Source organism: Cyprinus carpio, chromosome B4, assembly GCF_018340385.1.
Source record: "Cyprinus carpio isolate SPL01 chromosome B4, ASM1834038v1, whole genome shotgun sequence".
NCBI lineage: Eukaryota > Metazoa > Chordata > Actinopteri > Cypriniformes > Cyprinidae > Cyprinus > Cyprinus carpio.
This window is the reverse complement of record NC_056600.1, coordinates 33,298,833-33,311,500: the sequence shown is the minus strand read 5'-3', so window position 1 is coordinate 33,311,500 and position 12,668 is coordinate 33,298,833. Positions and strand designations below refer to the sequence as shown.

Below are 12,668 nucleotides of genomic sequence, written 5' to 3'. Positions count from 1 at the left end.
AATAAAACCTTTGGTAACAGATTCCTAGATATTACAGCAGATTTATTTGATATATGATTATTATATGACTATTTGCAACAATTTTGAAAATAAATAATATTAAATATGCACAAAAATGTAATTCTTAATATTTTTATATTTCTCAGAACATTTATTGTTGTATAAATACTACATTTTATTTTATTTTATTTTATTTTATTTTATTTTATTTTATTTTATTTTATTTTATCGTATCGTATCGTATCGTATTGTATTGTATTGTACACTTTCCTTTACTTTTTACTTTACTAATGTGCACTAACAAATCGTGCAGAATAAGACCAGATACATTTATTCAGAATATAAGTAGAGCCAGATTTTGATTTCATTTCATGACTTCAAAACATCAGAGACTAATTTTCAACATTTCATCTGATTAGAGCCAGTAATTTTATAATAAAAACATCTGACAGTAATATGTGATTGTAATAAGCACTAGCTGGCCACAGACAAGAAGTCCAATCAGATTTCAACAATCTAAACATGAAATTAAACTATGATGACTGCCAAGAAATCGCACACTGGAAGGGCCCTCTGGAAGATGCACAGCCATAATGGTTTTAAAGTAAAATTTTATTTTTCATCATATAAATCCTCTAAATTCCTTCCAAACATGTCTTTTTACATTTATGCTTATTATATCTTTTCATTTTTATGGAAAACAGAAGCTTAGCTTGTGTTTTCCAAGGAAAAACAAAGTCATAAGGTTTTGAAACAACGTGAGGGTGAGTAAATGGTGACAAAATTCTAATTTGTGGGTGAACTACCCCTTTAAATCATCTTTTTCGATTGAGACACATTTTCAGACTCACATTCCTGTTGTTTGTACCGATGGAAGACCAAGATGCTGGACGCTCTCTCCACACCCAGACTGAGCTTCTCGGCAGGCGACTTCCCATATTTATGAACCCTGAAGACGTCGTGCTTCATGCCGACCCCGTAGATGTAGTCCTCGAACAGGTCGATTCGGAAGGGTTGAGAAATTCCTGGAACAAAACCAAGTAAGTTTCTGTCGTTCATTCACACTGAATATATTCCATGTACGACTGTGAGAATGAATCCAGATTCAATAATGCAAAACAAAACAGTAATGTTATTTGAAAATGTCACAGAGTAGAAAAGCACAATCCCTCTTAAGAGCATAAGGTATAGAGTTTTAGAGTTAGGTTCCGAGGACTGAGATTTGAAATATATAAAAAATTCTCTGTTCCAAAACCTAGTGAGTGGCATACTATATATAGACAGCATTTTAAAGCATCTTAAACATGGTCCCTACATTCCAAAAAGCAGACAGCAAAATTATATTGTGCTCTAAGAGATCTCATTTTGCACTGCATTTGCATTTTTTACTTAGCAAAGGAAGCAGAATGCATTGCGATAAATCTAATAGAAAAATTTCATCCAAGATGGCAGATGAGTAGAGAAAAGGCTTAACAGCAATACAAACAATCAAAACAAATAAGAAGCACACAACAAATGAAAACAACCAACCAAACAAATGCACAAAATTAAACAAAACAAAATAACACAACAAACAAAACATCAAACTGTAATAAAAACAGAAACAAACAAAAATAAACAAAAACATTTCCTGGAACAATAATGTTCAAATAGCAACTTAACTAATTAAAAAATGAAAGGTATTAGATTAAAATCAAAACTTTCTTTTTTTTTTTTTTAAATTGAGGCACCTTAAATAATTAAAAACTAATTTGTTTATATAAAAATGCAATAGAATGTCATGAAGTTTGAATGATTTTAATTTCTGCTTGTATTAAACACTAATATTATTAACTAAATTAGGCACTTCCTTATAAGTTGGCTTAGAAAGTGTCTAAGTCTACAGCAGACAGTTAACTGGGTTTTGCAAGAGTTTTTGATTCAAATTCACACTCAACTTTGATGCTTTCCCTAAAATAGCATTTTTCCAATCACAGTCTGAGGGCAATCGAAATGGAAATCTGGTGAGTTTATATAAACTACACTCAGCTTAGCTTTTGCAGCCCTACACATGTTGGAATCAAGGGCTGGCCTGAGCTGATGTTTGTTTGTTTGTTTGTTTTTTTGTTATTTAAAGGATAAATAACTGGAGGTTGATTCTGAATATTGTACAATTTTCAACAAATGCAAACTCACCATCTTGACTGCTAGCAGCCACCAGAGAATCAGAGCCATCGAAACGCACGCTTCCGATCTGAGACAGCTCAGAGTCTGACCAGTACAGCCGCTGGTTGTAATAGTCAATTGCAAGTCCTGAAAAGATATAGATTATTACAATACAATTATATTACATTATAAAATTAAATTAATTTATATTAATATAATACATATTTATAAATTATTATTTGGAATATAAAATTCATATAACATAATTATATAATTTATATATTATATGATTTATATAATACAATTAATATAAATATAAAATAAAATGTTAATACTTATATATTATTTCAAATATATAATTATCATATAATTAAAACAAATATAAAGTAATAAAATGTTAATTACATATATACATCATTATATATAATATACATCATTATATATAAATTGCAATTTATTTAATAATAAAATAAAAAAAAGAGTATGTTTGTTTTTTTTTTTTTTTATTTTTTATAAATAAAAAAAGCAAAAGGTTAATTTGATTAAAAAAAAGGAATAGAATTTAAAAAGAAATTAAAAAAAAAAGAAAAAGACAAAACCAAAACACCACAAACAAAATACAAAGCAAAAAGTAAAACTAAACAAAAAATAAACCAAAACAAAAGCAGAAAAAGAATAAAATTAAAAAAAGTTAAAGCCGAAAAAAAGGAAAACAAAAACAAAAAAGCAAAACAAAAGATGGAAAAGTGAAAAAAAAACATAAAAAATGAGAAAACTAAAACACCACCAACAAAAATAAATGAAACAAAATAGAAAAAATAAATGATATTATATTAAAAATATTAAATATTGATAATAACATTATAATAAATATTTTGAATAGGGTGCAATTTGTTTGAGGCACCGAACCCCCAACTGCTCCCCGGGCGCTGCAGCATAAATGGCTGCCCACTGGTGTGTGTTCACAGTGTGTGTGTGTGTGTGTGTGTGTGTGTGCGTGTGTAAGTGTGTGTGTGTGTGTGCACTTTGGATGGGTTAAATGAGTGTGTGTGTGGAGTATGGGTCACCATACGTGGCTGTATGTCTTGTCACTTTCACTTTTTTTTTTTCTTTTTTTTTTTTCACTTTTTACAGGGTGTGATTTGTGAAAAAAACAGAGGGGGGCGATACTTTTAAAAAATTTTATGAAATGTTTTAATACGGCGGAAACTGTATTTAGTGTGATCTCAGTTTAATAAAAACATTGTAGGCCTACGTTAGGCCTATCAATTGTAATGATTTAATGTCCACGGTTATTCAAACAACAAATTATATAGAGAAAGCGAGCAAAGAACACAACAGAGCTTTTTGAACTTTAAATTTTGAAAGTTAAACCATTGCATCGTAGGAACAGGAAACAGAGGCTACAATTCGCACAGGCTCACCAGAATATGACAATAGAAGTTTGGAAAAACGTTGCCTGGTCTGATGAGTTTCGATTTCTCCTGCGACATTCAGATGGTAGGGTCAGAAACTGGCATAAAGGACATGAGTTCACTTTACTCAAATGGCCTCCACAATCACCAGATCTCAATCCAATAGAGCAGCTTTCAGATGTGGTGGAAAGGGAGATTCACATCATGGATGTGCAGCTGTCAAATCTGCAGCAACTTGTTGATTCTGTAGCATTGTTTGATGTTTTCAATTTGTTGTTAAGGCAGTTCTGAAGGCAAAAGGGGATCCAACCCGGTGCTAGCAAGGTGTACCTAATAAAGTGGCCAGTGAGTGTGTGTGTGTGTATGTGTATATTTAATATAATATAATATAATATAATATAATATAATATAATATAAAATAATATATATAGTGTATATTTAATATAATATAATATAATATAATATAATATAATATAATATAATATAATATAATATTTTTTTATTACATATATATTTATATATATATATAATTTCTATTCACATTAGTGACAGCTTTAGCCTTACATTTATTCATTACATTTAAAAAAAAAAAATGAAATTATTCTATTACCAGAAAACTAAAGCAACATTAGGCCTTTCAATTAAGAGTAGCAAGAATTTCACCTTGGAATATTGCACATATGAAATAGTTTCACTTAAACTTTATATTTTATAATGTACTTCACTTTTAGATGACTGAAATGACCTTCTTGCCAGGACATTTTTGTTGCTTCACATTTTCATTTAGCGTAACATTTGGCACATGCTTTTTGTGAGTCCCATATTTTGCATTACAAAATATTTTAAAAATATTTTCTGGAATGATGGATTGTCATGTGTTGGTCTAAGCTGTTTGTTTTCGAGAGTTGTGCGACGAAAGGACCCATCCATGGCTGCCTCTTCAATGTGAGAGTGGTCACCAATCACAGTCCAGTAGACCATCCTAAAGAACGATAGAGGATATCATACACATGTTGCCTGATACAACAGCCAGGACTCAAAAACAGACACTTACCCTCGTACAGGGTTAACAGTAATAGCGAAAGGTTCTCCGTCAATGTCTGTGATGAGCCGAGTGCAGTTGGGGCCCCCCAGCTGTCCCACGTTAATGGAGTAACGAAGTCGGCGCCAGTGTGCCGTATAGTAGCTGAACCAGTGCATTCGGGAGTGATCCGTCCAGTACAGGTTCCCCGTCACCCAATCGGCCGAGATGTCCCGGGGCCTCCGGAAGTCTGGACACTGCAAATATAGAGTGTAATGAAGTTTCAAATGTGCCTTGCTAAGATGTTACCTTGCTGGTTTCTGTGGTTTCCTGAGGAAAATTTCAAAAAGAATCTTATGGAAGTGTTGTTAAGTTGTTGGTTGTTTGTATCATAACTGTTGTGTTTAGTTTTTTTTTTATTGACTTATTATTACTCTGTTTTTTGTGTTTGGTTTTATTTCCTGGAGGTCTTTGTAAAAGATCCCCCCGGGGTTAAACTGTGTGGCCCACACAAACTTGTGATGGTGAAATAGCGCGTCCATGCCGATGATGCGAGCGCTGTCTGAGATTCGGGCCAGTTGAGTGTGTCCGTGAGTTTGGTTGTACGGATACACAAAACTGCGGATTTCGGTGTCATTGGCTACATAGAGGACCTGATCTTCTGGTCCTAAGCACAGAGATATGTGTGTAAAACTCTGTTAGTAAGTATGTAGATATATTTGTATAAAAGATTAAGTAAACAAATCAAACCAGCAAGTAAAAGAAAAGAAAGCAAAGAAAAGAAAAAAATAAATAAATCAAGAAAAAAATACATACACCCCCCCCCCCAAAAAAAAAACAAAAAACAAACAAAACAAAACAAAAACAAAAGTACATTTAATACATCAAAAGAATAGATACAAAAACAAAACCAAAACACCACAAAAAAGATAAGACAAAAACAAAAGATTAAAAAAAACAAAAGCAATACATATACAGTATATACCAAAAAAAAACAAAGCAAAAAATGAAACAAATTAAAAAAAAAAAAAAAAAAAAAAAAAACATACCAAACAAACAAAAAAAGACAAAACCAAACCAAAACAGAAAAAGACCAAAATTAAACACCAAACAAACAAAAAAAGACAAAACCAAACCAAAAAAAAACAAAGGATGAAAAATAAAAAAAAAAAGAAAAAGAAATAAGTGGGATGACAAGAGAAAACAAAAGAGAGAAAAAATAAGTTAAAAAAACAAAAATAAGACCAAAACCAAACCCAAAAACAAAGGATGAAATAAATAAATAAATAAATAAATAAATAAATAAATAAATAAAAAATTATTAAAGTTTAAACAACAACTCAAGAACTTCCAAACAAATCAAATGTTAGCTTGGAACCTTAAGTGTTTTGAATCAAAGTAACTAAACTCAGCCTAAAACTGTTTATTTGTTAAAAAAAAAAAAAAAAAAGGTAGTAGAACATCATAATACTGAAATCATTTTTAATATTATTTGTATTAAACAACTTCTTTTACCCTTTGTGATGCATTCCCCATCGATCTCCTTGAAGTTTCGGTCACAAGTGCATTTGTATGAGCCCTTGGTGTTGGTGCAATACTGCGAGCAGCTTCCGAACCGCAGACACTCGTTCACCTCTGAGGAAAGAGAGGAACACGTCCATCCATCAGCCTCTCCCACACGTTCTCCAGTGACATTTTAAAACAGTGCTACAGGGATGTCACTGTTTGGGATTTCGGGTGAATCTCAGCTATCTGCATTCAGCGCCTGCTGATTTCTGGACTTCCTGTTATGCTCAGTAAGATGACCCTGAAGCGACCGCTGACATACCTCCAACAGATTAATGCCAGCGCTGGAACCGAATACAAAGAGACTTGAGCATTGTATGCTTTGAACAACAGACCGGGATCTGCTAGGGGCAAGTGTTTGCATTGTGTCTTTGTGTTTTATCACAAAATACCAAACCAAATGTCATTTATTTTAAAGAAAAATAACACTGGTACATTTTTCATAGATATGTAAGGCTTTTACAGAATGATTTAATCTATCCACAAATCAGCAAAATGCTCAAAATGCAAGTGGAAATTTCCTACACTTTATAAATCTTTGTCTGAGAGCCTTGTTGACAAAAAGAAAAATTGACCAATTATAAATCATTTCAAACTGTAAAATGCTCTGCATACTTCAATATACTGCAGAATCTAAGTGAACATTTCTTTGAGCCACAGAGCTACCCAAAACTTATCTTTAAAAGAGAACTATTGGAGTCATGTTACATGCTCATGAAACTAGTCGCACTTGAGTAGAGCTTTTAGCTGATTTTTTTCGTTTTATTTTAAGTTTTATTCATTAATAATACTTCCCCTAAAGGCTCACAATCGGAAACAGCGGGAGTTGTCCCTGTCAGCTTCTCCGATTAAGAAGAAACCCAAGCCACCAACCATGGGCGGTGGACAAGATGGCGAACACTGTGGCGCACTTTGAGGACATTCTCATTCTCAACTGAGTTGACGGTGATGTGGAACAAGTTGGCTTCTCACATGTCAGTTGTTCAGTCGCTATGCTCTAAATTGGATCTTCTTACAGGGAAGATGAGAGAACAAAAGAAAGTTGTCGCAGATCACGATAGGCGAGTAGCCGCGTTCGAGCAACAGGTCGTGGACTTACAGGATTGCAATAGGCGCTGCAATCTGCATTTGGTTGGATTGACTGAAGGTTCCGAAAAGGACGACCCTATGGTCTTTTTGAAAAGATCGCTACTGATGTGGCTCCCATCTCTGCGGGGCAAAGGGATTGAAGTAGAGCGAGCACATCGCGTGTACACAAGGCTCTCCTAAGATCGCACTAAACCATGGGTTTTCATCTTAAAACTGTAGCGGGACATGGACAGGGAGCTCATTTTGTGGGCCGCCAGACTTCACGCCCCAGTGAAAACATCCAACAGAGCAACGCTGTCTTTCTTTCCAGATTTTTCTCCGGTCACCGGAAGTAAATGAGAGAAGCTGGCATCCTGAATTTTCTTCTTTATCCTCCAACGCTGAAGATCATTCTCAATCAAGGTGAACCTAAAATGCTATACTCCCCAGAAGAAGCAAGAGCTTTTCTCAGATCCCATTCATCCATCAACTCACTGTGAACTTCAGTTGGTCATTTGCTGTCTAATCGGAGAGGAAGAATGAGAAAGATGCTCGAAATGGGTTAAGTGACTGTCTTTTTACTGTTCACTTTAATGTTTCACTTCTTATTCCTAGTTACTAGAAGCTTTTATTGAGCATACAGTATCGCTTACGATGATTGTGTTGTTTATTTTAGTTGTATTCCTGTCTCAAAAATTTATTGATTATGCCCCCTCATGTTAGATATGATACAATTTTTCAAGTTACTCAAGGCTCAGCTCACCCATCTATTAATGCAGCTCTCATTTCTCTTTTGTTAAAAAAAGATAAAGATCCTGAACTTCCTGCTTGCTCGTTATCCGGGCCACACTTTCTTTGATAGGGACTGAATTTAATTATATGCTAAAGTACTATCCTCGCCGTCTAGAGAACTTTATGAACAGAGCAGTTCATCATGACCAAAAAGGATTCATCAAATCTCGCTCAGCTTCGGATAGCTACGCAGGTTATATCATATTATAATTCAACGAATAGTTCGTCCTCCCCTTGCACAGTATTTATCTCTAGATGCGTTGAAAGCTTTTCGACCAGCTAGAATGGAACTATTTATGGGCGGGTTTCTACAGCATCTGGGTCTAGGATTGAGTTTCATTAAACATGATTAAAAGTTCTGTCGCCAATCCAGCAGCCAGTGGTTCTCACAGGTTGGTTTGCTCTAACCCATTCTTCATTACATATATGGTACTCGTCAGGGTTGCCCCACTTTCTCCTCTGTTATTTTCCCTATCCTTGGAACCCTTAGCTCAAGCGGTCCAATAATCATATGGAATACTCATCATCATATTTCTTTGTTTGTGGATGATATCTTATTGTTTTTGCAGAAGCCGTCTCATTCTATTCCTCATGTGTTGAGTTTATTTGACCATTTTGGATCTCTCTCTGGGTTTAAAATTAATTGGAGTAAGTCATGTCTACTTCACCTCAATTCTAAAATTAAACCTATTCCCTTTCTGTCTCTTTTCCATTGGTTCAAAACTTTAAGTACTTGGGAATAGATGTTTTTTCCTTCCCTGCAGGAAATTCTCTATAAAAACTATAATAGTATTCTAGCCAAAGTATCCACAGATTTGGAAAATTGGTCTCGTCTTCCTACTTCTCTTCAGGCTTGTATATCGGTGTTTAAAATGAGTGTTTCTCCCATGTATTTATTCTTTTCCTTCCATGATTCCTCTCGCTCGACCGGTTGGCTACTGGAACAAACTTGATGCATGTGTTTCCACGGGTATATATGGGATGGGAAACGCCCTTGTATTAAACTGGACTACCTTGACAATGAAGTAGATTACATCGGAGGTCTTTCTGTCCCCAAACTTTAGGACTGTATGCTCAAGCCTTTTCCCACCGCCCTTTATCAGTTTGGGTTTTGACATTGGGGCTTCTGTGTCTCTGGAGAGAAATGGAGGAAATCAATTTGTTGTATCCATGTAAACTGCAGCATCTTGTTTTTCAGGGGTTCCGCTTAGACAGTGAAAATCTTCTGTTTGGGTCCCATGGAACCCACCTCCTCTCCACATGGAGGGATGTTGAAAGACGTTCACACACTAGTACAATATGGCATAGGCATTCTGGCTATTTTTCATAATAATAATCTTTTGTCAGGCAAGACTCCAGTTTCATGTCCACAATGGACTCATAATAAAGTAACACTCTGGGAGATATATATGAGGACAGTGGTTTACAATTCTTCCAGAATCTCAAAACTCAATATAATCTGCCAGGCACCTCCTTTTTTATGTATTTGCGCATTAGATCGGCCCTACGGGCATATGGGGTTTCCCTCTCTCTCTCACCTTTTTGGACAGGACCTATCTTATTTGTTGGATTACTGAGATATGTTCGAGTCCATGCCATTTTTTTCATGAATGACTTTGGGGACCTCACCTTGTCCGTCAAACAAAGATGTTTACTGGTAGCTGCACTCACGGCAGCACAAAAAATGTCAACTGTTGTAAATCCTCCTCACACAATAGGACAGACGAACCTGGGAACTGTGTATTTGTTTGGACATTATCTGGGTGGAACGCTCAACTTATCGTGATATGTGGGTCCAATGTGTTAAAAACTGTAAATTAATGGCTTTCAGCTTTTAATGTTGTGTCATCTTTTCTTAAATCGTTGTAAAAATTATTTATTGTTATTTATGTATTAATATTACTTAATTTATTTTTATTATTATGATTTTATTTTATGCATTTTTTTAAGTTATTTTGAAGTCTACCAGGGAGTGGGACGGGTTGGGATGGATTCTAAATTTGCACAGTTGCTTTTTGTTTTATACTACTGTTCCCAGAAGGAAATTATTTAAGTTATTTTAAAAATAAAAAATAAAGAAAAAACTTTATTGTTGATGTACCTTGTTTCTGCTTAATCTATAACAGTTGAACAAGACAATAAAAACAGCATAGCACCATTTAGGAAAGGACTAAAATGTAACTACATTAACTAATATTAACCTAAGCATGGTTGTCGAACATCTGTTTTTTGTTTTGGTTTGGTTTTTGCAAGTTTCTATTTAACCCTGCCTAAAATTATGTGATGTTTTACATTTTTTAAATTGATATACATTATTTCTTCTAAGAATATTTTATTAATATGCAATATGTTTTTTATTTTAAGAATAGATTGTATTTTTTATAAATACACATTTTACTGTTTTTATTAATATACATATTTATATGAATTTTATATTATGTGTGTGAGTGTGTAAAACACACAAATATAAACATTTCTAAATCTAAAATCTATCTACATCAGCAATTTAAAATAAAAAAAGTTATAAATTAAACTGGATTCATATATTTTTTTATTAATATGCCAAATATTATTTAGATACTAATACAACAATCAAGTAATCATAATATTTTATTTTAATTACATAACAATTACTAAATTATTTTAATAATTTAAAAGATAAATAATAAAATATTATTATTATGCAATATTTTTTAAATATTTTTTTTTTTTTTTGAGTTATGTATAATTGTTTGTTTTTTTTTTTATTGTTTGTTTTTATTTTAATGATATTTTTTTTTATTAATGTATTATTATTATGCAATATTTACAACTATATTAATTAAAAAAAAATTATAATAATAAAATATAAAATCACTTAAGTGAATTTGAGAGTTGTGAATGTATGTATATGTTGATTCTTAACGAATGATGACAAAAATTCAGAATACCTGAAGACTGGAAATTGTCTTCCTGGTGTTTTTTGTACAAATTCTTTACCTTCACATTGCTTGGTCTTCTGGTTTCTCTGAAATCCATCTTTGCACTGGCAGACTGAAGGTGTTTTCGTATGGTTGCAGAAAGCGTCGTCCCCGCACAAGTCGGCCCGCCCTCGACACGCACCATCGGCAGAATCTGTGACCCACAGGGGACAAAATGAGACACTGTAAAGGTTTTACTCCACAAAATAGCGAACCCATTGTGAAGACGAAGGATTACAGAAGGGAAGTACACTTACATGCCTTACAGTCACGCTCATCCGATCCGCCGTCCCCTTCACAATCGTCGATAAGAAGTCACACTGGAGCTCGGCTGGGATGCAGCGGTGATTGGCACAGGAGAATTCAGTCTTCCCGCACGGCTTCGGCCTTTTGACCACATCCGCTAGAGAAAAGACAGAAAGAGAGGATTGGCTTAGAAAAGGACCAATAGACTTAAGTCCTTAAAACTTAAGTCCCCCACTCACCACAGTCGTCTTCATCTGAATTGTCCCACACAGTCGTTCACTCCGTTGCAGGTTTGTTCAGTCCGCAGACATACTCTGTCATTCCTGCAGCGGAAGGGTTCTGTTTGGAGGACATGGCAACTTTCCTGCGGGTCGAAACATACGCAGAGTAATCATAACCTCGTTTTTCAATCACAGAAGTGATATTTTGCTTTTTCTGTTGTTTGTATGTTTCAAATGTTGGTGAAGTGTTTGTAAAGTGCTCCCAAGAGTTGCTCCAACAATTATTCTGACATTTTACTGCCAGGCCTACAGCAGGGAAAACCATTTTCAGAGAAAAATCAGTGTTTAGTACAGTTCACGTGTACAGTGTCAGGTTTAATGTGTGTTCAGGATGGTCAAAGTGTCCTGTTATTGATTTTGCCACACTCTCGCTCTTTTTTTTTTTTTTTTTTTTGAGTTATTGATGAGGTCGTTTTCAACATTGACGCTCACAAAGCCAGACACCTGATGCTCCTAAACGAAACACATGTCCACGAAACCTGTCCATGCTCAACATATTAAAACAAATGTCATAATTTCATTTTAATATGACATCAAATTATAACTTTCTTAGAAAAATCAAGAAAACAAATGTTATAAATTATTTGACAATTCAAGAGGAAGCCAAAAGTACCTATGGTAAACACATCTGTGCTGACTTTGCACACTGAAATTAAAAAAATAAAAAATAAAATTTGGATAGATGATATTTTTTAAATAAATTAAATATTTTACAGAAACAAATTTTTTTATTTTGTAATGAATTAATGGACTGATTGAGTAGATACATTTTTATGTGATGTCAGTGGAAAGAAATGAGGAATCAAAAATAAACAAATAACCAAAGCAAAACAAATTTTAATAAGCTGAAAACAACAACAAACACAAAAATGAACGAAACAATGACATCAAACCAAAACAAACCAAAATACCCAAACAAAACCAAAACTGAACAAAAAACACACAAAAATGAAATAAATAAATACAAACATAGCAAACAAAAAATTAATTCTATATATATAAAACTAAAAATAAATAAATAAATAAAGATTTCAGCAGGAAAAGAAGCATGCCAAGTAAACTAACCATAAATGTACCAGACATGATACAAATAAATAAAATAACACTAACATATAAATTTTTAATAAATAAATATAATAATCTTTATTTCAGTGAATTATAGTGAATAATTAAT

The 12,668-nt window shown here is 33.6% G+C and overlaps 1 pseudogene; it reads right to left on the bottom strand.

Annotated features, from left to right (window-relative positions):
- Positions 1-11,467, bottom strand: part of LOC109051446 — a 33,997-nt pseudogene extending 22,530 nt beyond the window's left edge.
- Positions 11,468-12,668: the final 1,201 nt, after the last annotated feature.